The sequence below is a fragment of the Camelus ferus genome, chromosome 3 (genome assembly GCF_009834535.1).
Source record: "Camelus ferus isolate YT-003-E chromosome 3, BCGSAC_Cfer_1.0, whole genome shotgun sequence".
Lineage (NCBI taxonomy): Eukaryota > Metazoa > Chordata > Mammalia > Artiodactyla > Camelidae > Camelus > Camelus ferus.
In genome coordinates, this window is record NC_045698.1 from 116206035 (window position 1) to 116233970 (window position 27936).

General features: G+C 38.8%; 2 protein-coding genes across 2 annotated transcripts in view; both read left to right on the forward strand.

Annotated features, from left to right (window-relative positions):
* Positions 1 to 27936, forward strand: part of LOC116660205 (wiskott-Aldrich syndrome protein homolog 1-like) — a 43395-nt gene that overhangs the window by 10192 nt on the left and 5267 nt on the right. Inside the window, exons 2-3 of the mRNA XM_032468989.1 lie at positions 5874 to 5972; positions 15445 to 15676. The gene's annotated coding sequence lies outside the window, so the exon portion shown is untranslated. The remainder of the gene's footprint in view (positions 1 to 5873; positions 5973 to 15444; positions 15677 to 27936) is intronic.
* LOC116660211 (mucolipin-1-like) overlaps positions 1 to 27936 on the forward strand; it is a 71468-nt gene that overhangs the window by 8966 nt on the left and 34566 nt on the right. The gene's annotated exons all lie outside the window — the stretch shown is intronic.

Consider the following 27936-nt stretch of genomic DNA (forward strand, 5'->3'; position numbering starts at 1 on the left):
CTCATCATTCCCAGCTCAACTCATTGTATATCAAAGCAGGAGATGACTGACTGTTATGGGTTGAACTGTGTCCCCCAAAAAGATATGTTGAAGTCCTAACTCCCAGTACCTGTAAATATGACCTAATTTGAAAATAGGGTGTGTTTCACTTAAGTTAGGATGAAGTCAGTTGGGTGGGCCATAACTAGTATGATTGGTGCCCTTATGAGAAGAGAGACATCCAGACACAGAAGTGCGCAGAGAAGAGAACATCATGTAAAGGCATTGACACAGAAGGAGAACACCATGTGGTGACATAAGCAGAGGTTGGAATCTTGCAGCTGCAAGCCTGGGAACACCAAGGACTCCGGCCACTACCAGACACTGGGAAGAGGCAAGGACTGAGGTATACCCAGACTCTCGAGTGAGCATGGCCTTGCTGACATCTCCATTTCAGACTTTTAGCCTCCAAAACTGTGAGACAATATGTTTCTGTTGTTTTGAGCCTCCCGGTATGTGGCACTTCGTAATGGCAACTTTAGGAAACTGACATACTGAGCCAAGTCCTCTATGTCCTCAGTGAAACTGTGTCTCTTCTCATCCTAGCAGAAGAGAAAAAGGACTTCCATCCACGAATCTTAGCAGGCCAATAGCAGTCATACAATTTGGGGGCATGTCCTTCTGATGCCCAGAGGAACACCTGTCAATGCTTCCTTGCGTGTGGCCCGAATACCTGGAGTGGCGTCACAAAGAGAGTGGCCAGACATGCCGAGGACAAGCTGGCAGGGACAGCGTAACTCTCCAGTCTAGTGAAAACAAAACAAGGAAACACAGTGCTGAAAGTTGTAACACACATTCATTTCAAATTTGGTATTAGTACCTAAAAGCCAAAGTGCTGACTGCCAGTCAGCTTTATATTTAAGCTTTATACATAAGCTTTATATACTTTATGGGACAGTTTTGTGACTAAAAGTTCATTACAAAGTGGCATTTGCTTGGGAAAACCAGGGCCTCGTGAAGGAAATTGTGCCAGAGCACCCTTCTGAGATATTGCCTTGCAGTGCTGTTGTGAGGATGAGATGTTAAAAATAGTGGCTTTGTAAGCCAAAAACATTACCCCAACATAGGTATTGTTGCTGGTTTATTATCAACATAGTCATGCAAAATAAAAAGGTTTATTATTCCCATGGGTTCATTTGTGGAAATTAAATAACAGGGCCAGGAAAGGCAATATACGTTCTCACTGTCAGATATGCAAATAGAGTAAAGAAGTATCCCCATTTACTCGCCGTCTGCCTGGAGAACCAGGCCTTTTGTCTAACATCCGTCCCCTACAGGTTAACTGGGGAAACTGCTTGCTTAAAGAATCTAGCAGCTATTCTGAGGAAACAACTAGCCAAATATATTCCATTTGATTATGAGTGAAAATACAGGTCTTAACTCGTCTCTTAAAAACAACAACAAAAAACATGTTTTGAAGGTGGGAGATAGGAAATCTGAATTCTGCCCAGAAAGTGATGCTGATATTCAATACTGTCAAGAATATTGAATTGTCTCGTTCAAACTGCTTTTTAAGCCGTATATTACAAATAGGTGAGCTAGGCACTCAGTACAATGCAGTTTCTGTACTAGCTCAGGAATTCAGTGATTCTAAAATATTCTAGGCTCGTGGTCTATTTCACTGTCCCTATAGAATCTTCTGATTAAGTGAGGAATCCCAGGAAGATAGGCATGAAAAGAAGATTTTATTTTTAGTTGTTGCCTTTGGCAAAAGTTCTCTGCTTAAATGGAGGGAATTTATTCTAAAAAAACAGAGTTTTCTTTTCTGCCACGTGAAGAAATAAAAATAGCAAAGGCCTCATAAATTATCATTCCTCAGTGTCAGGTTGTCTAGTTGTGGAGCCGATTGTTAGGTGAGGGCTGTTACAAAGTCACTCTGCAGGCAAAGGCCCCCTGCCTAGTTCCCAACACTAAAGTTACAACTGGAAATAGATTAAGAAGCCTTTGGGCAAAAACGTTATTTTATTTTCATGAACAGGTACAGGTTTCAGAAGAGGCCAGACATGACATAGACTTTCTCATCATTATCATATACCTCCCTTCCACCAGCAGAATTAGTGTCAAAACTACTTACAGCCTCCTGTCCCATTCCTAAAGGACTTCAGGACCTAATGAGCTCCACGTGTGTACGTGCTGGGCGCCTTCTCCTCTGTCCCTGAAGCCACCTTGCTGGGGAGCCTGCTGACAGAGGCACAGAACGGGTCAGGGCTGGTGATTTGGTTTGGCTGCAGCCACCCTGTCTCTATGGTTTGCTCTAATTGGCCTAAAGCAGGAGAAATTCAAAGAGCTTAACTGGATCTTGGCCTCCCCACTGTTGTCTTTATTCTGATCCTAATGGTTCCCTTGCATGCTGGGCTGGATTCTAAGAGAGCCCCCCAGGATCTCCCTCTCTGTGCCCCAGGACTGTGAGTGTGATGGGATATCACGCCCATGCTTATGTTACTTTACATGGGGAACAGAGGGCCTTTGCAGTGCAATTAGGGTTACTAATCAGTTACCTTGAAATAGGGAGATCGTTCACAGGGTCCTACTCTAATCATATGGGCCCTTTCAAAGCAGAGATTTGTATTCAGCTGGTAGCAGAAGCCAGAGAGATTCAGAGGGTGAGAGGGATTTAATATGGGGTAAGTCACAGGCCAGCAGTTGGGAGCAGCCTCTAGAAGCTGAGAGTGGTCCTCAGACAAAAGCCAGCAAGAAAACAGCAGCCTCAGATCTACAACCACAAGGAGCTGAATCCTGCCAATAGCCTTTCCCAGGGTCTCCAGATAAGAGCCCAGCCTGGTCAACACCTTGCTTTAGGCCTTCTGAGATGCTGGGCAGAGATCCCATCAGAGCCCACCTGGACATCTGACCTACAGAGCTGTAGGCTAAGAAACATGTGTTACTGAAGCTGCTAAGTTTGTGATAATTTGTTACTCAGCAATAGAAAACCAGTAATCTGTGCCTGAGTAACCCTCTTTGTTTCTTGTCCAGTAACTTGGTTCCTCTGAGGTAAGGACCCTACCTTCCTCTTACCAGATCCTCCTGTCTCTTAACCCAGATTCCCAGCCAAGTGACTGGGTCCCCACTACCTGGGGGATTATGGCCCTGCCCAGGTTCCTGAAAGCTCTGACGCTGACTTATATATAATGGGGGACGCCTGATCATCGGGCTTCCCCGCCTCTTCACGTTCAATGTACGCCCATAACCATTGCCTATCATTCACATGAATTTAGAAAAAGGGCATGAACTTTGAAAGCAGCCAGGATTTTGAATCTCAGCTTCACCACTTACTACTTACGTGAGGTCAAGAAAGTGTTTATACCTCCAGGGACTCATTATTCACACTGTAAAATGGAGATGATAACATTTGCTTTATAAGGACTAATCATAATGTATGTAAAGTATATAGCGGCATGTTATCATTACTACTTTGTGTGTAAGTCCACGCAACTAAATAGTGCATTCTTCCTGCTGAAATGGAATTCCTCCCAGAGCTGTCAGCTGGGTTTGTCCCTCCAATTTCTACTTTGGTGGGTGAGTCTAGTTCCAACCCCCCACCACTCCCAGTTGGCATACCGTATTAACCTCGCCGTGGCCCATTTCCCAGTGCAATACCCCTCTGTTTGTTCATTCACCCATTTATTCATTCATCAAGGACCTACTATATGTCAGGCACCCGGAAAAGGCACAGGGATATACTAGTGAGCCAAGCAGGTGAGATACCAGACTTTAGATTCTAGTGTGATTCCTACATGCTGGAGCCATTTTATAAGGTGTATGGATTTATTGCAGTTTTGAAGTTACAATCAAGACTTTGAGTCATAATAACATTACCCCAAAAATGTATGGAAATGTGATCAACATTATTCTTCCATCAAAGAACCTTTCACATCTGATAGCTAAGATTTAATATTTCTTTTGCAAGAGAAAAGAACAAAGCTATTGACTTTTATGTGGCAGTGAAGTGCTCGTGAGGTACCTCAATGAGTTAATGAAAAAAAAAAAAAGTCACTTTGTTTCAGAGATTTGGGTTATTAATCCACAAGGCTGTGGCTGAGGCTGGGAGTACTGTAGAAGTACGTGAACAATTTGCTGGTTAGATCTCAGACTAGCTATGCCTTCTAATTAAAAGGGGGGAAAGTCCTCTTAACCTCCCATTGGAAGCAAGCCCTGACTCTCCGTGGAGATCATTTGTAACCCAGAAGAACTCATTCCAGAGAACCACTGAATTCACCTCAATGGCAGTTTATCACAGAGGGTGTCCAGGCTGAACAGCATAACTGCATGAAATGCCTGTCTGTGTTGGACCAATCTAAAGCCATGGGTTTTGTAAGGGAGAGCCCTTCGCTGAGATGTTGGCCCAAGATCATCAGTATCACCGTTTACAGCTTGTGCTGCAAAAGAAGTAAATAAAAAGTGAAGCTAAAAAGAAAACAGGGTCTTCATTGAGTTGCCTCCTATTTACCAGTAATCCCACCAAGTGTTTTTTTGGATTGGCAAAACTGAGCTCTACATATTTATATTGGTAACATTTTCCAGTAAGTTCTATCAAAAGGTGTCTGAGCACCTTGTGCTGTGAAATTCAGAGAAATGGAAAACATTAAAACAAATAAGCCTTGGTTCCCAGTACGGCCTCCTGGAAAAGAAATTCTACCTTTCCAAGGGCATCAGACTAAATGAGGGCTCAGTTCTTAAATTCTTTAATCAGTTGCCTTAGAAACCAGGAGAACATGGTAAGCACCTCCAGTTAGCAAGGTAATACAGTGATAGGTCTAATCACTTGTTACTGGCCAGATACACACTTGCGTAAAGGTGAAATTGGTATTATTCACTGTGACTGACGTTCTGCATTTTCAAATCATCGGCACTTAAATAAAGCAAAAAGTCTTATCTCCTACATGACAAAGAAGAAGGAAGGAATGCTAAGTACACTGGGATTATGAATTCTTATTTATTAGCCAGTGGTGATTTGTCTCAGCTGGAAAGCACTCAAAAAAAAGTGAAATTTTATCCTGTTCAACAAATTATTTACTGAATTCCTTCTATGTGCAAGGCATGTAGGGAAAACCAGTAACAAATGATTTTCACTCCCATTTCTGGAAAGCACCAAGAAGTTTACAAAATAAAATGATACACACCATGCTATAAATATGAAAATGATAAGAGAAAAATGTTCTTTTGTGTATTTAATTTTGCCAGAGGAAGACAGATTTTGAGTTTATAGGTAAACTAAGGAATCATCACATTTTAAAATTAAATCTTTGCGACCTCACAAGCATTTAACATCCACTCAAAGGTACACATATAACTAAAAGTAAAGATCATAAGTTGTGGGCTCTGAAATCAGTCCCTAATTCCATTTTCAAAGAGATTTAACTCTTAACTAGCATTGCTAAATGAAGATTCTAATAGTTTTCAAAATTGTCTTCTATGTGTCTCCCTGTAAACTTATTCCAGCCCTATTTGTGCCAAGATAACGATACCCTCTCTCTTTTTTCTCATGTTCTTACTCACAGTTAATTCTTTATACTCTATTGCATCTTTTTTCTCCTCTTCCCCGACTCTCCTTCTCCCTCTCTCCGTCTCCAAGCCCGGATAGCAAATGTTAAACATCTAGTTTCGTATTTCTCCATTCTCGTATCTTGTACCCACACAGGGGAGAGGGGAATCTCTGTTTTACCAAATGGCATTATTTTATATGCTTTCCTCAATTACCAGTGCATAATGTCCTTTGAGGTAGGTGATATAAGTCCAACTTACTCTTTTGGTAGATGTATAATGCTCCATGTTTTGAATATACCACGGTTTATCTTCTCATTCCTCCATTAATGGTGAATCACTCTGTTTTTCAGTATTGGGCCTCCACAGCAGAGCTGCCGTCAGCATCTGCACGACTAGCCCTTTCATTCCCATGGCACAGGAGCACAGGCATGAACCCTCTCTTCCAAACCGTATGTATATTTTTTATTTTAAAAGTATTTCCAGATTGCTTTCTGAAAAGTGCCTCTACCGGTCGTGCATAAGAATATCCTTTCCCCAAATTCCCACCTATAGTAGATGTAATCTTCCTTTAAAAATTTTCAAACTGATGTGTATAATGTTATTTTTTCATTTTAACTTGCATTTCTCTGACTAGTAAAACAAACAAAAATTTTTGTTTATTGCCCATCTGGACTTGTCCCTCTACTATAAATTACCCATTCATATTCTTTGTCCATTTTTCTTTGGTGTGTTTTTATCTTATGGTTATCAGTATACAAGCTCTCATTTCATATTTTGAATAATAGTACTTTATCTGTGTTGCAAATATTTTTTAAACACTGATTTTCATGTATCACCTCATTCATTTTCTTGTTCTATGTTTTTACATGTTGTGACTTAATTTACCTGGAATTTATATGGTGAAAAATGAGGGTCAAATTTTACTTTCTCTCAGGTGGAGAGCCAGTTTTACCAGCACCATTTATGAACTAAACTATTCTTTTCCCACTGAATTAAAATGCGGTATCTTTTTTCCTGCCCCTGCCTGATCAGTTTGTAATTTCTGTGCTAGTACCTCCTTATTTAGGATTATGGCAGCTTAGAGAATGTTTTATCATCTGTTATGTTTATTCCCCCCTCACTATTCTTGTTTTCTTAATTTTATTGACTACTTTATTTATTCTTTATTATGAATTTTTAAATCATCTTTTCAAATCCTCCCCCCCAGAATACCCTCTAGTTTTTAATTGGCATTGTACTGAATTTATATACTAATTTTGAGAGCATGGATGTCTTTAGCCTTTTAACTCTTCTGATCTAAAGATATGGTATATTGATCCACTTGTGCAGAGAGTTTTTTCTTTACAGAAAAATTCATGGGTGTTTGTTGTTGTTGTTTTTACTATATAGGTCCTGTGTCTTTTTTGTTGGTGAATTTATTCCAAAGTTTTTCATAGATTTTTGTCATGATAGTGATGGTAATATGTGTTCTAATTTTTATTTTGAGATGAATGAAATTCTGGTGCGTGGAAAATCGATTGCCTTTTTCATATCTGTCTTATTTCATCAATTCTGAAACATACATTTTCACATCTCTGAAAATGAGATATATCCTATAATGATGACATCTTAATTATAATTGGCAACTCTTTTCCTTCTTGGGAGTACATAAAGTAAAGGGCTATCTTAAAATCCATGGCATCTTAGATTTTTTGAAATATGATATAACAATAAATTTACCACATTTTCCTCATACTTCTATTTGGTATTACTGGAATTTCTTAGATTATCTAAGTACATAATCATATCTCCAAAAAGATATAATTTTATCTTTTTTCCAAATTTATAACCAAATATTTCATTTTCTTGTTGAGGGTAAATATTGCTGTGTTGTTTTATGTTATGGAATGGTTAGCATAGGAACGATTTTAATCTTACTGTTGACTTTTTAGAGGTTTTAATTATAAGTAAGTGACTTCTTATTTTATTTAGAGTTTTTATTGGAAATGTCTAACAAATAATAACAAATGCCTTCTAAGCATTTTACCTTTATTGGTAAAATCACATGGTTTTTCTCCTGCACCATATAAAATCACAATAATAATTTTCATGATTTGGAACCATTCTTGCATTCTTGAAATTAATTCTGCTCAGCATATTGTAGTTTGTGTTTCTAGATGAAATATTGGGTTCAGTTTGATCATATTTTCATTTGAGTTTGTTCTTGTTTTTGTTTTTGTTTTTGTTTTGCTGCTGTATTTATACAGGTTGGCTTGCAGTGTTTTATCTGTATTGTCATTAGTAAGTGTTAAAATTAAGTTTCTTTTATGAACTGTGGGAACATTTACATCTTTTCCTATGATCTAGAATAGTTTAAATACTTGAATGAATAATTGCTAAGAATTTGGTTAAACTTAGCCACAAAGGCATCTAGTCCTATTAACTTCTTTAGTGGCTTCTTTTTATTCATCTTTCCAGTATTTTCTGAAGCATTTAGAATGCTAAAGTTGTCCTCTTTTTAGATCAATTTTAGTGATTTACATTTGTTATAACATAAGTTTCTTCTGAGTTATCAAATGGGTTACCACACATTTTCTTAGGCTTTTTAATTTCTTCCACATCTGTGGTTATGACTCCTTCCTCCTTTCAGATTTTTCACATTTTGTACCTTCTCTTTTCTAATCAGGTTTATGTGCTATCTAGCTATTTTATTAATATTTTTAAATAGCTGAGTTCCATGTTTGTTTAACCTTTAAGCTTTTTTGTTTATTTTCTATTTTATAATTTTTTTATTTTATGTTTATTAATATGTTCTGGTTTATTTTGTATATATTTTAATCTCCTAGAATAACTACAAAGGTACTTTAATTTTTAATCATCCTTTAGTAACAGTGCCGCTTAAATCTATAAATTTCTCTGTGTATAACTTCTGTCTTCCATAAATTTTGAGTTGATGTGTTCTTATTTTTGCTGCCTTGGGGATAGTTTGTAATTTCTGTTTTTATTTTTAACTTTGATCCAAGAGTTATTGAGGAATGTTTCTTAATGTCCCAATTGATTGTATAGCTATCAGGGAACATGAATTGTAAAATCAGCACTTTGGATTTTAAGCTTACGTTTTGGCCAGGCATATTCTTGTAAGCATTCCTGGGACACTTGAAAAATTATACAATCTATTTAAAGGATGTAAGATTCTATATTGGGCTATTGATAGATCTTGTTAATTATATTACTCATTTCTTCTACATCATTACTTTTGTTTTCTTTGATTTAATTTGAATATGTGTGTTGAAATCTCCCACTTTTTTGCTTTATACTTTTTGCTTTATTTGGTAGCTATGCTGTTTGATGCTTTGGAGTTAAAAAAATGCAAGTAAATAAAAATATATTTTCTGGTTCTGGAGATTTCAAAAGAGGTCCTGGTCATTGACCTCTATCCAGGGCTTATATTCAAATACCCACAGAAAATATTCTACTAAGCACTGCAAGCAAGTTCAATCATGTGCTCCCTTCTATCTGAGCAGTAAATAGTTTGACAAGAATGTCTTTACCTGTCTACCTATTTTACAGTTATCTACACACTGGATCATCAGTGTGCTTAATGGTTAAGACTGTGAGCTCTTGAGATGAAATGCCTGGTTTCTAAAAACTTGTCCTGTCACATAAATGATTTAACTTTGTCCAGCTCTATTTTCATGCCTGATAAATTGGAGATAATGCAGTGTACCTCATAACATTATTGAGACAATCCAGTGATGGAATCCATAGAGGAAACTTGGAGTCAGGCATGGAGTGTGGAGTACTCAATAAAAGTATACACTCAACAAAAATCACCTATCGATATTGTGCTAAGTTTTTACAGCTCTTCTAAGACTGTGTGTAAATATGCTTTGAAAAGACCATAAAGTTACATACAAGTGTATATCAGTAATAGTATTATTAGAGCAAACAAGAGCATTGCAGTTCCTTTCAAAAGATAGTTATGTTACATATAATTATAGAGAATAAAATTATATGAAGTTAATACAATAAAAGAATACCAAAAATTAAGTACAGGTCCTTCGAGGACAGGGCTGTGCTCCATCCCACAGCAGTGGAGCCGCAGTTCCTGGAGCAAAGCTGGGCACGCTAGAGAATAAAGCAAAATGTTTTTTGTGACTTTCTGTGATCAAGCACTGTTCTCAATATATTCTTGCTGGACTAAACAGAATCAGGATTCTCGTATTATCTCATGTTTCTGAGACAAAAAGGATGCCTCTAAAACATCTTGTTAAAAACACTTTTAAAATTATCACTGGGGTAGTATCTGTCAGGAGTCATTATTTACAAACTAAAATCAAAAAACAGTAAATCAAAAATCATGAAACCTGACAAACTTTGAAAGACATTTAAAACTCTCTGCTTCCATTTCCTAATGTATAGAATAGGCTTATATTTTTAAAATATTAGGACATCTCCATTATCTTGCCACTTTGAATCCCTATGAGTCAATAACTTTTGCAGCATAATGCAAAGTGGTCTAAAAAGAAAAAAAAAAAAAAAAGAGTTACATCTCCTTGTATGAGTTTAAATCTAGCTTCGGGTTCCTGGTACACACTTTAAAACTTTTATAAACCAGGGTATAACAAGCACAATCTAATATAATGCAAATTGAGTACCTGAGCACTGAGAGGGAGAAAAGTGAAGGAGCTGTTAGTGTGACAGGAAGTTCACCACTGATCATCTGAACTCCCTAACACCAGTGGTTTTAAAACTCTGGAATGCTTACACATCACCAGCAGAACTTGTTAAAATGCAGATTTCAAGTTCTGTCTCCAGAGATTCTGATGCAATAGGCCTGTGAGGGGACCCAAGAATCAGAAGTTTTATGCAATCCACAATCAGAGGAAGGACATAATGTCTCTGTTTTCTTCCTCTGGAAAGTAAAACATAAAATAATGCTTTACAGATAAAGATATGTCATGGTCTTACTTCAGCTTGATCTCCTCACCAAATGGGGAGGAAGAGATAAAACAGTCCTTGAAGACTCTTCTAGCTCTGTGACACCCATGTGTGTAAAAGTCCAGGCCTCGTGCATCACACAGACATTTCTTAAATGTACCAAAGATCTGCACTATCTCGACTTTCCACCTAGATGTTTACCAGGGAGAAGTCTTCATTTACAGTATGGCAACTTATCGTTACTAACACCATTAGAAATTGCATCATCATCACAAATAGATCAAAAATTTACCAGCCAACCGGAAAACATTTACTAGCAGTAAGTCATGGAAAGTCAATATAATTAAGTAGAGAAATTATCTAAGAAAAGCATTAACCCTCTAAGGAAAAAAAAAGAATGGGAAAGAACACAGGACATTTACAGCACAAGAAAAATAACTGGTTCAAACCCTGTGGAAAACATTCACATTCTCTAATATTTAAAGAAAAGCAAAGCAAAACAACAAGGATTTCAATTAGTGAACAATTTTAATGACAAGAACTCCATTTATAAGGATATACAGTCCTGGTGTTGATTTTTAAGTTTTTCTGAAAAATAGTTTGTATTACATATCAAGAACCTTTAAAGATTCAAACTATTTTAGTAATTCTTGTCTAGGAGAAAATGTTAAGGAAATAGTAAGAAATTCAAATAAGTACTGCTAAAAATGCTCATTCTAGAATGATCATAAGAACAATAAGTTAGAAACAATCTACACATAAAAAATGATGTGATTGCATAATTGATGGTCTATTCACATTGTAGAAATAGTGTATATAGCCATTAAATTCTGCTTGTTTTTAAAGAACATTAAATCATGAGAGAAAATGTTCAATATAAAATATTAAGCAGAGATAAAAGGGTTAAAGTTCTAAATATTTATTTTTGCACACATCTGTGTGCATATATAACTGGAAAAAATTGCATCAAAGTCTTGAGTGTGTTTCTGAGTAGTAGGATTATGGGTAACTTCAATCTTTCCCTTTATGATTTTCTATACTTTCTGACTATTCTGCAATGCACATAGAATCTCACCTGTGGAGCTTGTTAACTGTTGACTCCTGACCCCAACCCGAGAGTTAGAAAACTGAGGCTAGGTTCAGTACTGTGTATTTTGGACATATATCCCAGGTGACTCTAACGAAGTCTAAATCCAGGGACCAGCATTTGAGAGCCACTGGTATGACATATCTGTCCTAGGTGGGCTTCTCAGCAACAGTCCCTGAGACGAGGATTTACATGCAAGTGACATGTTAGGGAAGGGCTCCAGCAGAGACAGGGAGCAGAGCAAGCAGGCCCTGGAGAGGCAGTCAAGCAGGGCAGGATTTTAGGCGAGGTCTCAGCCTTAGTCTGGTCCCAGCAGGAGCTCTGGACGCAAATTACTCATTTACCACTCCGTCACTGGCTGCAGCCTCATCTAGTGGGTCACCTCCCGAGCACTTCCAGTCCTCTGTGTGCCGCAAAGCTCCTCCAGGAGCCCAAGGGCAGCCTAAGGCAAGCGGACGGCCAGAGCTGGTAACCAGGCTCCAAGGAGATCAGGGTGGAGCGCAGACAGTATTTCTGCCAGGGTTTTCCCAGTTCTGTAACAGAGAGAATATAAATGCTCATTTATTTCAAATGCTTCTATATGCAGAGAAAAACACTTAACAGATATAAGGCCAGTTATTAACTGTAGGCAGTAAGATTGGAGAAAGGAAACTTTCGCATACTACTTTCCACACTTCTATGGTGTTAAGATCTTTTTACAATAGGCATCACTTGCAATACTTCTGTAAGGAAAAAAAATCTGTTAGGAGAACAAGTTTTACTACCAAAAACCCAATTATGTATTTTGTTTCATTTAATCACATATTCCTGTTGTTTTTGTTGCAATAACTAGGAAAGTAACACCGTCTGAATAAAAATTAATAACCTAGACTGTTAAAATGCTTAAGTCCATTCAGTAATTAACAGATTGCATTCTTACCAAGTATAAATGATATTCATGGTATGCTCAGAAAGAAATAAGCCTTGTTAAGGTTTAAATCTAGAAGGGGAGTTAACTGGTTTTGCAGTCTGCAGGCACTGGAAGTTTGGTTCTGATTGTAAGATACGATCCACCCATTCTATATGTCATCATCTATATCAAAAAAGCATTGCAGGAAAATTTTTTAAATTGCCTTTAGAAATGTGTTTTAAAAGTACTTTGGAATTTTAGATGAAAGGTAAGGTCACATTTGGTTAAAGCTTTGCCTGCTTTGGCTATAATTGGATAATAGCAATTGGTCAGGCTTGTGCATTAAGAGGAGAAATCTACAGCCATAAGAAATGAAATAATGCCATTTGCAGCAATGTGGATGTACCCAGAGATTATAATACTAAGTGAAGTAAGTCAGAAAGAGAAAGACAAATATCATATAATATCACTTATATGTGGAATCTAAGATATGATACAAATGTAATTATGTACAAAACAGAAACAGACTCACAGACACAGAAAAGAAATGTATGGTTACCACAAGGGAAAAGGGACGGGGGAGGGATAAATTAGGAGTTTGGGATCAGCAGATACAAACTACTACATATAAAATAAACAAGGTCCTACTGTCTAGCACAGGCAACTACTTTCAGTATCCTGTAATAAACTACAACAGAAAAGGGTATGAAAAAGAATACATACATATATGTATATGTATAACTGAATCACTTTGCTATAAACCAGAAACTAACACAACATTGTAAATCAACAGTACTTCAGTGAAAAGAGACAAATAGTCTAGCAGCTATATATAGTGTCAATTAGAGGAGCAAAGAATGGTAGCAGGAAGGTCCATTAGAATTCTCCTAGAATAAACCAGGAAAAAGGCAGTGAAGGGGATAAATAATGGTAAAGAAGGAAGCACTTGTCCTGTCTTTCCCACAGGATCTGGCCTGTGGTAACCAAATAGTAAAGGAAGACAATGATGATTTTAATAATTAGAAAACATACAGGAATTACTGTGGAGATGAAAATTAGCAGAAACTACGGGGATAGAAGGGCTGAAAGAGAGAGTGTGGTCAAAGATGACTGAGAACGATAGTGACTGATTTAGCAACAATGTTGAATTAGTAAGAAAATGCTGAATTTTAAATAGAGGTGGATATAGACAGAAGGATATTCGGCAGGCAGTGGAAATAACTATAAGTGCCTTGAACTTTTGAAGCAGCTAGAAACAAATTTGAGCCATCACTAGTGGGGCGATGGTAGAAGCTGAAAGAGGAGATAAAGAGAGCAAAGGGTAACAAACTAGAGAGAAAGAACAGGGATGGGAACCATGGGCAGTGACCAGATCTGGAGAGAAAGATCCTGAAAGAGGCAGGGAGGAGAGGGAGATGGGCTTAAGAACGTTCAGTGTCACTGAAAACAAGACAGGAGGCCAATCCTGGGAAATGTCAGGAAGATAGAGGCAGAATACGCTGTTGATTGTCACTGTTAGGAAACTGCAAGTTATAAACAACCTTATTTCCATCAATTTTCACGGCTCAGCAATCAGAGTCCCAGAAGAAATCAAAAGTATTTTTTATTCTATATAACCAAGAATTTATATAGCTCAAAAAAAAAAAGTATTGCATTTTATCTGGCTAAATTTTCCCGAGAGAATACAACCCTGTCCTTATTCCATATTTATTTAAATTACTCCTTTTATCCTCAATGACACACACAAAAAAATTCTGCAATCTTTAGACCACCCAGGGAAGAAATTAGACCTGTTCTCTTGAGTCATGAAAGATTTCACGGACTTCAAGTATAATCCATGGTAACCCCCCCCCCCAAAATAAAGCAAGCAGTCATGATTTGGTTTAGGTAACCAAGCAGACATTGAAAACACAACTGAGGTGAGCAGATACAAGAAGTTAGGGGAGGATGCAGGCGGTGTGTACCAGTTCACAAGCCATGGTTAGGTATAGGAGAGAACACAGCCTTGAGAAAGAAGGAAGAGTTTCGCAGGTGAGAGCACACATGCCTAGTCCAGCACCTGAATGACCTTCATGGCCTTGGGACCATGGCCCCTGTGTTCTCACTTGCACTACTCCCAGCACAAGGGCTTACTTACTTCCCTATAGTCTTGACCTGCACTGTTCTAAATTTCAGGAGCCTTTAAATTTAAGTATTCAATTTATGAATTGTCCTCAGATTACTAATATTTGTTCCTGTTTCATGCTTTTTCAGAGCAGTTCATACCCTGATCCAAAATGTATTTATACACACACACGTGCGCGCGCGCGCGCACACACACACACACACACACACACACACACGTTGTGCTATTAACTATTTTCAGAAATCCGATTAAACCTTAGACCCTAAATTTAAAATTTAATTTTTTAACCATCACCATTAAATTGTTCCTTGGTATAAAATGACCCAGATTTTCAACATGAAATATATTTGTTATCCTGGCTATTTGCAATTTGGGAAACCATTTTCACTGCTCAGTGACTTGTATCATATAGGTGGCATTTGTATTATTTTAAGCATCTACACACATTCCTGTTATGATTATGGTGATTAAAATAAATACACTTCCTAAGCATTTGCAGGAACTTAATAACATTGCTGCAGAAACAACTGTCAATGCCTCTGGACTCTGTGTCTATGCCTTATGGAATGGGCTACACTATACCTGAGAGTTGAATTGTGCCAGCCATTTGGCTGAGATTTTGGATGGATGGAGTGATCCTTAAAGATGATCAGTCACTTCATCCTACTCATTTCACTCTATGGAGCCAATGCATTCTCTTTGGCATTCAGCATTTTCAAGGAATCAGAACCAGTAGCTTTATACAATGTACTCCTTTCTTTTAAGAATAAAGTGGGAGGAAAAATTGGATTTTCCCATGTTATTGTCCTAAAATAAATAAAATTAATTCTGTGTAGATCTGAGCATGTGTAATAGGAATAACAGTCCTAAAATTATTCAAATTATTGATTGCTTTGGCAGGGTAATGACACCCATGATCACCGATCCAGATCACTGTAACAAATGTCATAATAATGAAGAAGTCTGAAATACTGCAAGAATCACCAAGATGTGACACACAGACCGTGAAGTGAGCAAGGGCTGTTGGAAAAATGGTGCTGCTGGATTTGCTCAACACAGTGTTGCCACAAACCAGTTTGTAAAAAACATGACTATCTGTGAAGCACAATAAAGCAGAGCACGATAAAGCCAGGTACGTGTGCACTAATCAAAGCTTGGGCCAACATAAGGAAAAATCATTCACATTTTACCTGTTTGTGACTTCCCTCCCAGTCTGTCTACTACATAGTTTTACATAGTTACATACTTTTATGCTCTGCTTCTTTCTCTTAAAATATTTTAAGCTTGCTTCTCTGCTTTTCCATAGTCTTTATAATTATCACTTTTCTGACTGTGTACTATTAAATCAGGTGGTTCTTCCTTATTTTACTGGTCCTTTCCACTATTGTTGAACAATTAGGCAGTTTCCAACTTTGTCCCTATTTTGCTGAATAATGCTATAATGAGAATCTTTGTGCCCATGTCTTTTTTCACTTTTTTTCCTACAATTTGTCCTTGTGGATTAGGAAACAATGATTTTTTTTTAGCCCCAGTGTAGTACGATGACTCGAGAATATAAGAAAGTTTTAAGGTTGCGTTTTGTTCTGCATAGGCTCGGGAACATTTTTTTTTTTTTTTTTTTTTGTGCCAAGTCGCTGTCCCTCCTGGGTTTCTCTCTGCTCACTGCCGATGTCACCACATAATAGATGACAGTACTGCCTTCTGTGGGCCCAGGACCTTACTCCAGGCTCCTCTGCCCACCTCTGCCCCTGGGCCCTGCATCCTCCCAGCCCTTAGCCTTTCACGCCAGTGGCACAGCTGAGCATCTGCCTGGCTTTGGTTCTAGCGTTTACCATTTGGGTTGGAGGGTGCCCACAGCTCTATAGAGCACCGCAGTTGCAGGCAGCTTGTCAGAAATCCCAGTCTGAGCCCATGGCCAAGATACCCTACCCAGCTCAAGCCCAGCCACCTGGAACTCAGTAAGTTTAAGAGGAGGACTCAGACATAATGAGAACAGTAAGACTGGCTCAGAACTTTAGAGCTTCTTACTTAAACTGCCCTTCCAGCATTTCCCTCGCTGCAGTGGTTAAGAGCGTGGCCTCTGCAGTCCTCTTTGAAGTTGTATCCCCTCAGGCAAGTTTGCTTAGCCTCTGTGGGCCTCAGTTTCCTCACCTCTAAGTTGGGGCTCTGTGTGTGAGTGCTTAGGACAATGCCTGGCACAGGGGCAGTCTTCATAGGCATTTACTCTGATTAGTCCCTTCACAAACCTGGGGAGATAAATATGATTGACAGGCACCATAAAAAAAGGCATAATTCTCGCTAGAAAAGCAATAACTAAAGATGTAAAGCACTTGTATGAGCTGGCATTGATCTCAGGACTCTACACACGTTGTCTGTTAAACTTTTCAACATCACCTGAAGCAGGTGCTATGACCCCCATTTAAAGATGAGTAATGGGAGGCACAAGGGCGGTAACACCCCCTGGGATCTCGCACTGGGGTCAGGATGCAGGGATTCGGACTTAGGAGTATGGTTCCAAGGATACACTCCTAACTGCTAGACATACGGCCTCTCTGAATAAAGCAGCAGAAATTTAGTGGTTCATGAAGGAGAGAGTAGCTAACAAATTACCTAATCTTTAGCAGTGTGATTCCTCTGTGGCTGCTCCAAGAGAAAAAGTTGAGTTCCGGGGCACTAAAAACTACTTACAGCCTCTACCTCCTGCTTTACTTGGTGCTTTGAACTGCATCCAAATTAAATTCAACACTTACAGTTTTCCAATGCCATTGTGAGTTAATGGTTCTTTTAATCTACATCTTATCTCCCAGCTGTAGTCTTTGTGGCTGTTCCTAACTCTTAAAAGTGCCAGATCAAGGGATATGAGACTTCAGTAAATCCTTCAGAATTTAAGATTAATGGGAAGGAAAGAAATGTCTGATGTCAGTTAAATGATAATGTTTCTAAATAAAGAAGGAAGAAAAAATAACTTTGTCCTCTGCTTATTATGCAGATCAGGAACAGTAAGGAAGCATCTGTATAGTTAGAAGACGAGTGCCCAGGAAGGACCTCTTTGAATAAAGGAATTAATAATAACATTCTCTCTACTATGAGTGTATTGCTGCTGGATTACCACTGGCAGGGGCTGTGTGGTGAGTGCTTGATTTCTCATCCTGGTAATGTGAACAAGGAGGAAATGCTATTGTAGGTAGAGGACGAGACAATGGAGGTGAGTTTTGGAGGCCATGGCTGCCCTTGAAGAGAACATCTCAAAAGTTCAGGAATATGTGTTAAGTGGGGAAGGAAAGAAGAGAAAGAATGAAGCTGGAAATGTAAAGAGAGGCCAGACTGTAAGTAATCCAGTGTGCTGATGGATGGGAATATTCCTGTAGGAAATGGGAATCCACTAAATGATTTTATGGTGGCATGACCGGCATATTTTTTCCTGCATATATGTTTACACAACATGTGCATACAGTTTCTGGAAGGCTCATTAATGTCCTGAAGTCTTCCTTGAAGCCTTTAAGAGTTTCCAGAACTGAGATGAAAAATCTTTATACCAGTGATGGTTGGATCTTGGGATAAGTCTCCCCACTCGGGGAGGGCAGGGTACGATGAGAACAAAGCTAAGAAAAGAGCCTGGGGATGTCAATATTTATGAGACAGACTGAAGGAGATGCTCTTCTAAAGAAAAATGAGCACAACGGTCATGGGGGTAGCAAGGAATGGGCATAACTCAATCAAGGAAGGAGATTATTTCAAAGAAGAGGAGACAGACTCACATAATGTAGAGACAAAGTAAGATGGTGATTAAAAGACATCATTTGGATTAGTGGACACTTGCTGTTTGTTGCCTACTTTTTATTCTTCTACTCTCTGGGAAGAGAAGTCCAAATTTCCTCTGAGAAATCTAGGCCTTGCTTCTCCCATTCTCAGCCATATGCATCATGTGGGATTGACCCCAGACCTAGTTCCAGAGGACTGCATCTTCCTGTCACAGTGATGGGTTCAGAGATGGGCACATAAAGGCAGCCTGTTGAACCTTAGGATCTTATTAAAAATTCTGGGACATGGAGGCTCTGGATGTGAACAAGAAGACAAATGGCTTTGAGAGCTTCTGATGGCCATCTCAGGACAGAGGGCCAGAAAGAAGCCAGCCAGGTCATTGGTCATCTTGATAGGCCCTGGATCAAACCTTTCCTAAAGCTAATCTACCTCTGAACGCTTTAGTTTCATGAGCCTATTTAAGTCAGATCTGCTGACACTTTCAATAGGAAGCATCCAGACTGATGCATCTGTTTGCAGAAATCCAGTACAGTGATGATGACAGAACTAAGACTGCTGTAGGCTAATGAATGAGTGGAAGACACAACACTTCAGCACTTTATTTCTGCCGCAGATTTATTGTGGCCATGTGAAACAAAATACAAGTGTTTTTTATTTTATTTTTTTTTCATTCTTTTCCTCATACAGGCTTTAGGGAACATCAAAGAACAATGTATTCTCTTTTGGCTCCTTTTCTAGGACACAGGTGATAGCTCAAAATCTTAGGAGAAGAATGTAAGTGATTCTTCCCCTAATTTATTAATGTAAGCTGGTCAGCCAACATTGAATTTTACCCGCCACTGTTCTTCCCCCTTCTTAGTAAGCTAAGCAGTGTAGCTCTATTGACTTCAGATTTTCCTGCCCCCAAAAGCAAATCTAGACATTCTTCTGGAAACTCCTTATCCAAAACTCACCTCTTGCCTCAACCATTAAAACTCACAATGACTTGCTTCATTGTTTTCATTCTTGCCTACATTCAGTCTAGTCTCTACACAGCAACCAGAGCAATCTTTTTTTTTTTTAAATGTAAAGTAGATCATTTTCAGAATTGCCCAGTTGCTTCCTACTGCTCTTAGAATTAAATGTGTAATAGGGTTTCTTTGAGAAAAAATTAGATTATATCTGTAAAGAGCTTAGAACAGTGCCTGGAACACGTAAGCACCAAATGAGTGTTAGGCTCATTATTACTTGTTCTCTCTGCCTGAAAAAAACCTTCTGCCACCATGTTCACTTAGTCAAATCTGTCTGTCTTCTTTAAGATTCACGTCAAGTATCTCCTCCTCTTTTCTAAGCAAAGGACTTTCTCCGTGGTGCTCCTGTGGGATCTAGCTCATGCCTATGTGATGAAATATACCAAGTTTATGTACAGTTACTGTGTTTACTGATCAGCATCAGTAAGCTCTGGACCATTTGGGTATCCAACACAAATAAATGCCTGTCATTTTGTGGCTGATACGTTCTAGGAGTAAGTGAAATTTTGTTCACTGCTATTTCTTTGCCCACAGGCTTATGTATCCCAAACACTAGCAGGTTATTTTCTCCTCTTACGGAACCCATGTTCCACCTTTCCTAACTGGGACTGTTCATTATCATGGGTTCCTGACCATTAGTACCTACCCTTTGTTACAGTTTCCAACCACGACCAGATGTCAAGGTGACCTTTACCTGTCAGTAATAGCAACATCACTTATTCTCTAGAGCCCCTATTGTGCCAGAGAGGCCCTAGGTGATGTGGCAGTTGTCTCTGACATGGGTAACTGGGAGGCAGTGTGACCAAAGGGAAAAGTCCCTACCAGGATTTGGGGAAATTCACTTACTATCTCTAAACCATCTCTAAACTTGGCTTCTTCACTTACTGTGCACTTCAAGTGGAATAACAGAGACCATAACTCCATATAAATGTCAAAGGACTTTGACCACCCAGCACTGCACTCTCCATGCGGCAGCCATGGTCTATATGTGCTACTGAGCACTTGAAATGCAGCTAGTCCAAAAGGAATGGTGCTGTATGTGTAAAATGCACACCAGATTTCAACGACTTAGTATGAAAATAGGGATGCAAAATATCTCATTAATAATGTTTATGTTAAGAATATTTTGCATATCATGGATTAAATAAAACATATTAAAATAATTTCACTTATTTCTTTTTACTTTTTCAATGTGGCTATTAAGAAATTTTAAATTATATATTTGGCTCACCGTATATTTCTATTTCTACTGATCTAGAAAAGGACTCCCAACTTCTTACACATCTGAAAACATGTTGCCATGAGCCTTGGTGCCAACAGCACCCTGCAGTTGGCTTTTCTGACTCCTACCAGAGTGAGTGGAGGACTTGTGCTATAACATCCTTGTGGGTACCAGTGCTACATTTTCAAGAAGACTGGTAAACAGGAGGCAGAGGTGATAACTGTGAAAGTCGTCTAGGCTAGCCTGCTCGCCCCGGGACTAGACCCCATCGCTGAGCTCATTCGCTCACTACTTAGGAGTGTTTATGTCCTCTGTTGGCTTTTGGCAATTCCTGTAATGTCTGTGTCCCTGTAGGTTTGAAATAATTTCTGATTCACAGTAGAGAAGTATCTTCGCATTGCTCTAAACATGCACAATTAATAGATCAAATGCTGGTATGATAGTAATGAAAGTAAAGTTTCTTATTTTGCTAGAACGTTGTTAAATATCAGCAGAAGCAGATGTGTTTTCTGGTGGCTGCCTTTGGAATTGCTCTGGGAGCTATCTGCACTTCCTACTGAGAGCTTACCTCCCCAGAACGTTAACTCGTTCCTTAACCAGAACTAAAATGGAAATCCAGTCACATCTCCATTTTTCTCTTGGACACAAAAGTGAAAATAAGCTTCCGATAAAAGCCATGGAACAACCGTCTGGAGGGGAAGAGCAGCAGTGACTCAGTCTGAGCACAGGAGGGTAGAAGGAAAGACCTCACCGGTGAAAGGCCGGGCCTCGTCGGCCGTCAGTGCAATTCCACCGGAGAGGAAGCATAATTTCTTAATTAGAATGTAAGCAGAGAGGCATGACTGCAGAGGAATTGCAGGCTTCTCAGTGACCAAAGAATGCATGCTCTGAGTCATCACTGTCATCTTATCACATTATTGCCTGTGTAATTGAGGGAAAGAGGAGGGCGAATGAGGTGGGGGAGAAGCCTGTGTGTATCTGGGGTTTGTCTGGGAATGTATATATGAGGGTCCTTACACCTGGGCCATTTCTTTCATTCATTCACTCAACGAGTACTTATTAACATCTACTACGGACCAGGGCGGTACCCTAAGCCCAGAGGATATAGCAGTGAACAAAGTCCCTGCTCCCAAGGACCTTATATTCTAGCGGAAATTCCTTCAAGCGAGCTGTGTATCCCATATGTGTGATCTAAAGTTCTCTTGGTGCCTTTGCTTCAGTGGCCTGAATTTCACATCTTTCTGAAGCCTTATGAACTAACACATAGCATAAAATCCAGATTTAGAATTCAAGGGAGGAGGTGAGGGAGACTCAGTTCTGAAACCCTCTTCTTACTGACAAAACCTTTATAGAGTTCCATAAATAACTCCTACTGAAAGAAACCTTTGTTCTTTCTTTAAGACTGATAAGAAAAGGTAGCCCTTCTTACAGTTGGGTAAACAGCAATCGCCTTGTTCCTTATCTTCCTCCCTCCTCTTGAATCCAACTTTGATGCTTTTTCTGGTGTCTGCATCCCTGGCAGGGGACACACAGTGTGAACACAGTGCTGGAGGATGCAGAGTTGAACTGTGGCAGCATCTCAGTGTGGAGATGGCTTTCCTATGGGAGACAAAGTTTCATTTTGGGGGAGCAGGGGAGTCCTGCTCCTTCCACAAACTAACTCTGGGACGTTGGACAAGTCACCAACATTCTTAGCCCTGGTTTTCCCTTCTGTAAGGTGCAGGCATTAGAGTAGAGAATCTCTAAGCCTCCTCTCCGTCTTCAGGGGTATACACCTTTAAATAATTGATGTAACACCAATAAATAAAGACAGAGGAGTTAGGAAGTAGAGTAAAAGGTCGAGAAGGAATTTGTGGGCTGTAATTGAGTAATTGATATTTATTGACAGCAATGGAAGATCAGTAACGAGAGAAAACCAGTGTGTCCTCTAAAAAGTAACTTGAGCAGAGTCACCTAGCAAACAGAGAATTTTTCCTGCAGTGTCTTCTTGCCTTATATTTCAACAAGGCTCGACCTATTACACTTGGCAGTTTCTCAATTGAATTTGTTGTATCTATATAAATTAGTCTACAGCTATAGCCAGCTGTTTTATCAGAAGAAACAGAATCTCTAAGCATATTTCCTATCAACCAATATAAAAGCTAAATCTGGTATTTTCTAAAAACAACTTTTTGCCATGAAACCACAGACCTAACCTAACATTGCTGTCCTTAGACAAAATGCACACACACTGAGGGCATTTACCCTGGAAATTCGGAGGGGAGGAGGGTGGTATTAATGCTACCTGATCTGCATTATGATTAGTGACTCAAAGATTGGGTTAAAATATGGCAGGAAAATTTCTTTCTACATTTTTCCCTTTCCTCCACCCCCAAATTGGAAAATATTCACATGGGGAATCCTTAGAAATGAAAAAACAATTTTAAAAAATAGCCTAATTTTTCCAGTCCTTCATATTTCTAATAATGGTGGGCCTGGCAGTTTCCACCAGAGTTTTCCAAACACTGCACAGACCACATAACTGATATAAATAGAACTAGGTCTAAATAACTTATGAAAATAGCATTCAGGGCTCCTGCAGAGGCCATCTGTGAGGTGATCCTCTTCTAATGAGCCTGACTTGAGAGAGTCACAGATTCACCCATTCCGATTCAAACCCTTTTGAGGGGATTGGATAACATTCTTTTTCTAGGGGAGAGGGGCCAGCTGAATTAGAAGAGTGGGAAGGGACGAGGGCTCAAGCATGGCCAAGAGGAAGCCAGTGTCTGATTTCCAAAGACTAAAACCCATCGGGAACAAGCACAGCTTCTGTGATGGAATCCTTCTGCCACCAAAAACACTCAGTTCTGTGGTCCCTTCTCCCTGATCCTCAGTAAACAGTGGACATTAAACACGTGGCATTTATTAAAACTTCCAGTATTTACTTAACCATCAGGTCTGTTTATTAGGCACATTTCCTGATGGAAGTGGCATAGAATTTTGCTTGCCAACGCTGTGTATGATTTCTAGCCACTTGTTGATCAGAGAATAAACCTAGGAGCCAAAGGAAGGTGAGGGGGAAGTTGGGGCGGAGAGGGGTGGTTGGAGAAGCCAGGGAAGGGCTGCTTAAATTGGAGGTGCTGTCTTAAACAGCAGGTTTAAATGGCCAGGGCAGTGGAGTCACTGGAAGCTAAAAGAGAACAAGGGAAACGTCTTCATAACTGAATCACCGATTTAACCATTTCGTTCTTTTTCACTCATTTTGTAACTTGGCAAACTCTGAGAATTCACCATAACAATCCCATATCAGATAAATGTAACTCTCTTAATTCCTCTGAGAATGCTCAGTACTGAAAGTATCCTTAAACAAATGTGTTTAGCCTCAATCTTGTAAAATGTTAAGGAAAATTAGATATTTGACTGTAAATATACTAAGATGGAGATTGTCTGTGGGCATTTCCATTAAGGTTTTGGGACTCTGCATTCAGAGGCACATGGCACTCTAATTACTGGACCTGATTTATAGTGACATACATTGAAAAACCTGAAATTTTTCAGACTACAGTAAAACCTGACAAATGGATCAAGAATCAATAAGATGTGCACATATACAGAAATAAATTTTAATTCCCACTATCTTGAAAAGTAGCAAAGAGAGCCACAGACTTCTGTATTACACCCATGTACATAAATCATTTAAAACCTCAAGAAAACCATGGATTCTCAGCAGAAAGGCACTACACACAACATTTCAACATTTTAAAATGTTGTCATTTTAATTTTGTTTCAAAATTCAAAGATCATATACTTTTTAAAACTGATTATAAACTCAACATTATTCAAAACACTTCCCTTAAAATTATTGAGGACCTAAGCTGTGCAAAAATTTCAAACTAGAAAAATCTATGTGGGACTTTTTCTTAATTCTTGTTTTGTCTTCCTTTTTTGTTCTTAATACTCTCCAGCCACTGAAGCACTATCCCCATCCAGGGCTCATCTAAGGCACAAGCTTGCCCTCCCTGTCAGTGCTCTGGTCTTCCCTTCTTTCTTATCAAATCTGCCTTCACTCAGGTCTCACCACCCCCAGAAACCTCTGTTCCACTTTTTACCATGATAATTAAATCATCTGATAAACTTATCCATGGTATCTAATATCTTTTATCCCAAATGTACCTAATGGTGAGAATTGACTCACTGGCTGATAAAAACATGGATTCCTGGACCTCACCTAGACCTTCTAAATCAGACTCTCTAGGAGCCAAGCCTACCAATGTATTGTTTGATCAAGCATGCCTGGGTAACCTTGTATCATCCCGTGGGTTTGGGCTCCCTGGATCAGTGGTTGGTTCTCAGCCCTGACTAAACAGTACATTCAACTGGTGATGCTCAGGCATTACACTGGACCAGTCACATCAGACTCTCTGTGTCTGGTCCCGAAGTATCAGTAGACTGTAAATGCTCCCTGGATGAATCTGTCATGCAATGAAAGAGGAGAACTATAGATCTGTGTTTTTCAATATTTGGTCCACAAACTTATGCAGCACTGGGAGTGCCCTGTGAAAACACAGATTCCTGGACCTCCACCTTAGATCTACTTAATCCAAAGCTTCGAGGGTGGAATCTGGGCACCTGAGTATTTAACAAGCTCCCAGGTAATTCTTTCTTACACAAAGTTCTGAAAAATCTTCTGCTTGGAGCCAGTGTTCATCATTAGGGCACATACCAGAAATTAAGAGAGCCTTGTAACCTCTGCACTAGTTATGTTGCCTTAAGAGATGTAGAAAGGGTCCAGACAAGCCCTTCCATGCCCTCCCAGGTGATTTTGGTATGTGTTTTCTATTGAACACACTTACACTGAATGTTAATAGGTGAAAAAGATTCCCTAGGCTAGTAAGTTTGAGAAATGGTCAATTCTAGTTCTCTTTGATTTTCATAATACACCTTGTCATCATAGGACTCATTCTGGGGAACCCTGCTTCAGTAAAATTCTTTAACTTTGATGGCTTTGTACATTATTTTATAAAATCCATAAACATTTTCTCAGTGAACCCTTGAAGCACAGTTAAGAACGAGATATAGAAAAATTCAGTGATTGTGTAAAATCTCTGGCGGTAAGTGGCAGAGGGCTCCAGAACACAATGCTTTTGACTCTCCGTTGTCAGAAGATCCCGTTGGTCTCCTTGCCCTGCAGCTGTGATTCAGGTGGTCCAGGAAGAGCCACATAAAAATACAATGATGAATTCCATTCTGAGTTTCTTTCGTAGTTATTTTTTTCTTCTGAAATATTCCTTTGAACTGACTTTTCCACTACTATGAAGAGAAGGAGGAAGAATAACACCCCAGAACAGGTGTTTGTCAAAATGGCAGCCTCCCACCACCAGATGACCCATATCATCTCCCATCTGTCACAGACCGCATTCACAGAGAACAAGAAATAACGCATTTTAGAAAAAAATTCCTTATACGTGATATTGTGTCGTATTGCATTATTTCATTGATACTTTAATCTGTATTTTTAATATGTTCATAATCTAGATAATATCATACAGTGATATTAACTCCAAAGCCATTTTAATACATGCCAAATAGACAAGTAGACAACTGCACATGCAATACTACAACAAAATGATAGAGCCCAGTGAAATGGGCACCATAGTGCCCTTCGCCTTCTGGTCCCCTCTGTGATATTCAGACTGGGTATAATTATAAAGTCCATTTGAAGGTGGTAGGAAAGTTATTCAAATGGTTACTTTTAAAGCAACCAATTAATAGCAGGTCTGGTTACCAGCTAGCTAATCAACTGATTTCCACCAATTTGTTTTCAAAACATTTATAATAAATATAGTCTTTCCCAATAGAAAAAAAAAACTTCCACATGTATGTTATCTCACAACAACCCTGTGAAAAATGAGAGACTCAAAGAAACTCAGTGTCTAGAAATAAGTGGTACATCCAATATTTAATCCAAATCCACTGAATTTGTGTCTCTACATTCTTTTATCTCTAAAGAGACACAGGATACCTGATTACTTTGGTGCAGATTATTTTAGCAATTTAGTGGAGAAGAAACATTTTTTTAATTTAAAAATACATTTTTATTACATCTCTCCTACTATTTTGTTTCCTGATAAAATTCTTTTGAGATGTATCTCACTATTAATACATTTGAAAGACAGTAAGCCTATTTAGTTTTATCTCTTACTTTGGGGTTTCAGTGACTTAGTGTCAAAGAAATCTCCTGTGTTATTAGATTCTGCTTTTATCACACATAATGTTCTAAGTATGCTCATGCAAAAGTGTGGTCCTGAGATTCTGGAAGCTTTTGGAAAACCAGATCATATTCCAAAATGCTCTAAAAATGTTTGATATGAAAAGGAGACTGGTGATGACTCGTTTTATAAAGTAAAATGCCCCTTTTTTTGTTAGGGGTTCTGCAGGACTGGCCCAGAAAGACTGACTGAATCTGGGGTTTACCAAGGGTGCCATCAGAAATGGAGATGGCACAGGGCATGGCATTAAGTTAGCAGGAAGAGAAAAGAAGTCAGATAACCAGTGCTCATTCATTGTGAAGTGGAGGATGGAGCTCACACAGGAGGACAGACGAGGAAAAGAAAGTACCCATCAGTAAGACAAAAGGTTTAGCCTCCTCTTTATTCACCAAGTATTTATTAAGAACATACTATGTTTTGAGCAGTGAGCAGACTACTACAGGCAGAAATACAGTTGTGAACAAGAGAAGCACCTGACTTCATGGAAATTACTGTCTCAACCAGTGTTTCTCAAACTTGGGGAATGTAAAGGTCTTCTTTTTATGGGCAAAAACAAATCCTTCCAGACACCTAGTGTTGATTTAAATTAATTGTGTTACAATGTTACATAAAAGTATATAAATATAAAACTAGATATGAATATATTCTGAGTCTAGTTCATGCAGTTATAAAAACTTATCAAAATTACAAAGAAAATGCAAGCACCAGTAAAATTCTAAGTAGCATCATTGAGTATCTTAAGCTGTTTTGTTGAAACCAACAGTGACTCATGTATGCTTCATTTCTATAACAAAGTGTGCTATTTCCCACATATGTCCTCTATAGGAACACCTATAAATCTTTGTTTAGGTGGCACAACTGTGAAACTGTTTGATCTTTGCTTGGCACAAATATTAGGATTTACATGTTGGGATCACCTCTGTTCTACTCTGATTAATCCATGACAATTCAAAGGCCACTATTTGGTGCAAACGTAATTGAAAAAATACTTATCTATATCCATCTGTCTATCTATATGTATGTGTGAGTGATTATAGTCATAAGGAAAATGCAAAATTTAACTAATCTTGATGATAACTGATAGGCCCCTCCCTCAAGAATACATCTGTTCATCCCTTTTACCAAGAGAGGTAGGATGAGGAACTTGACT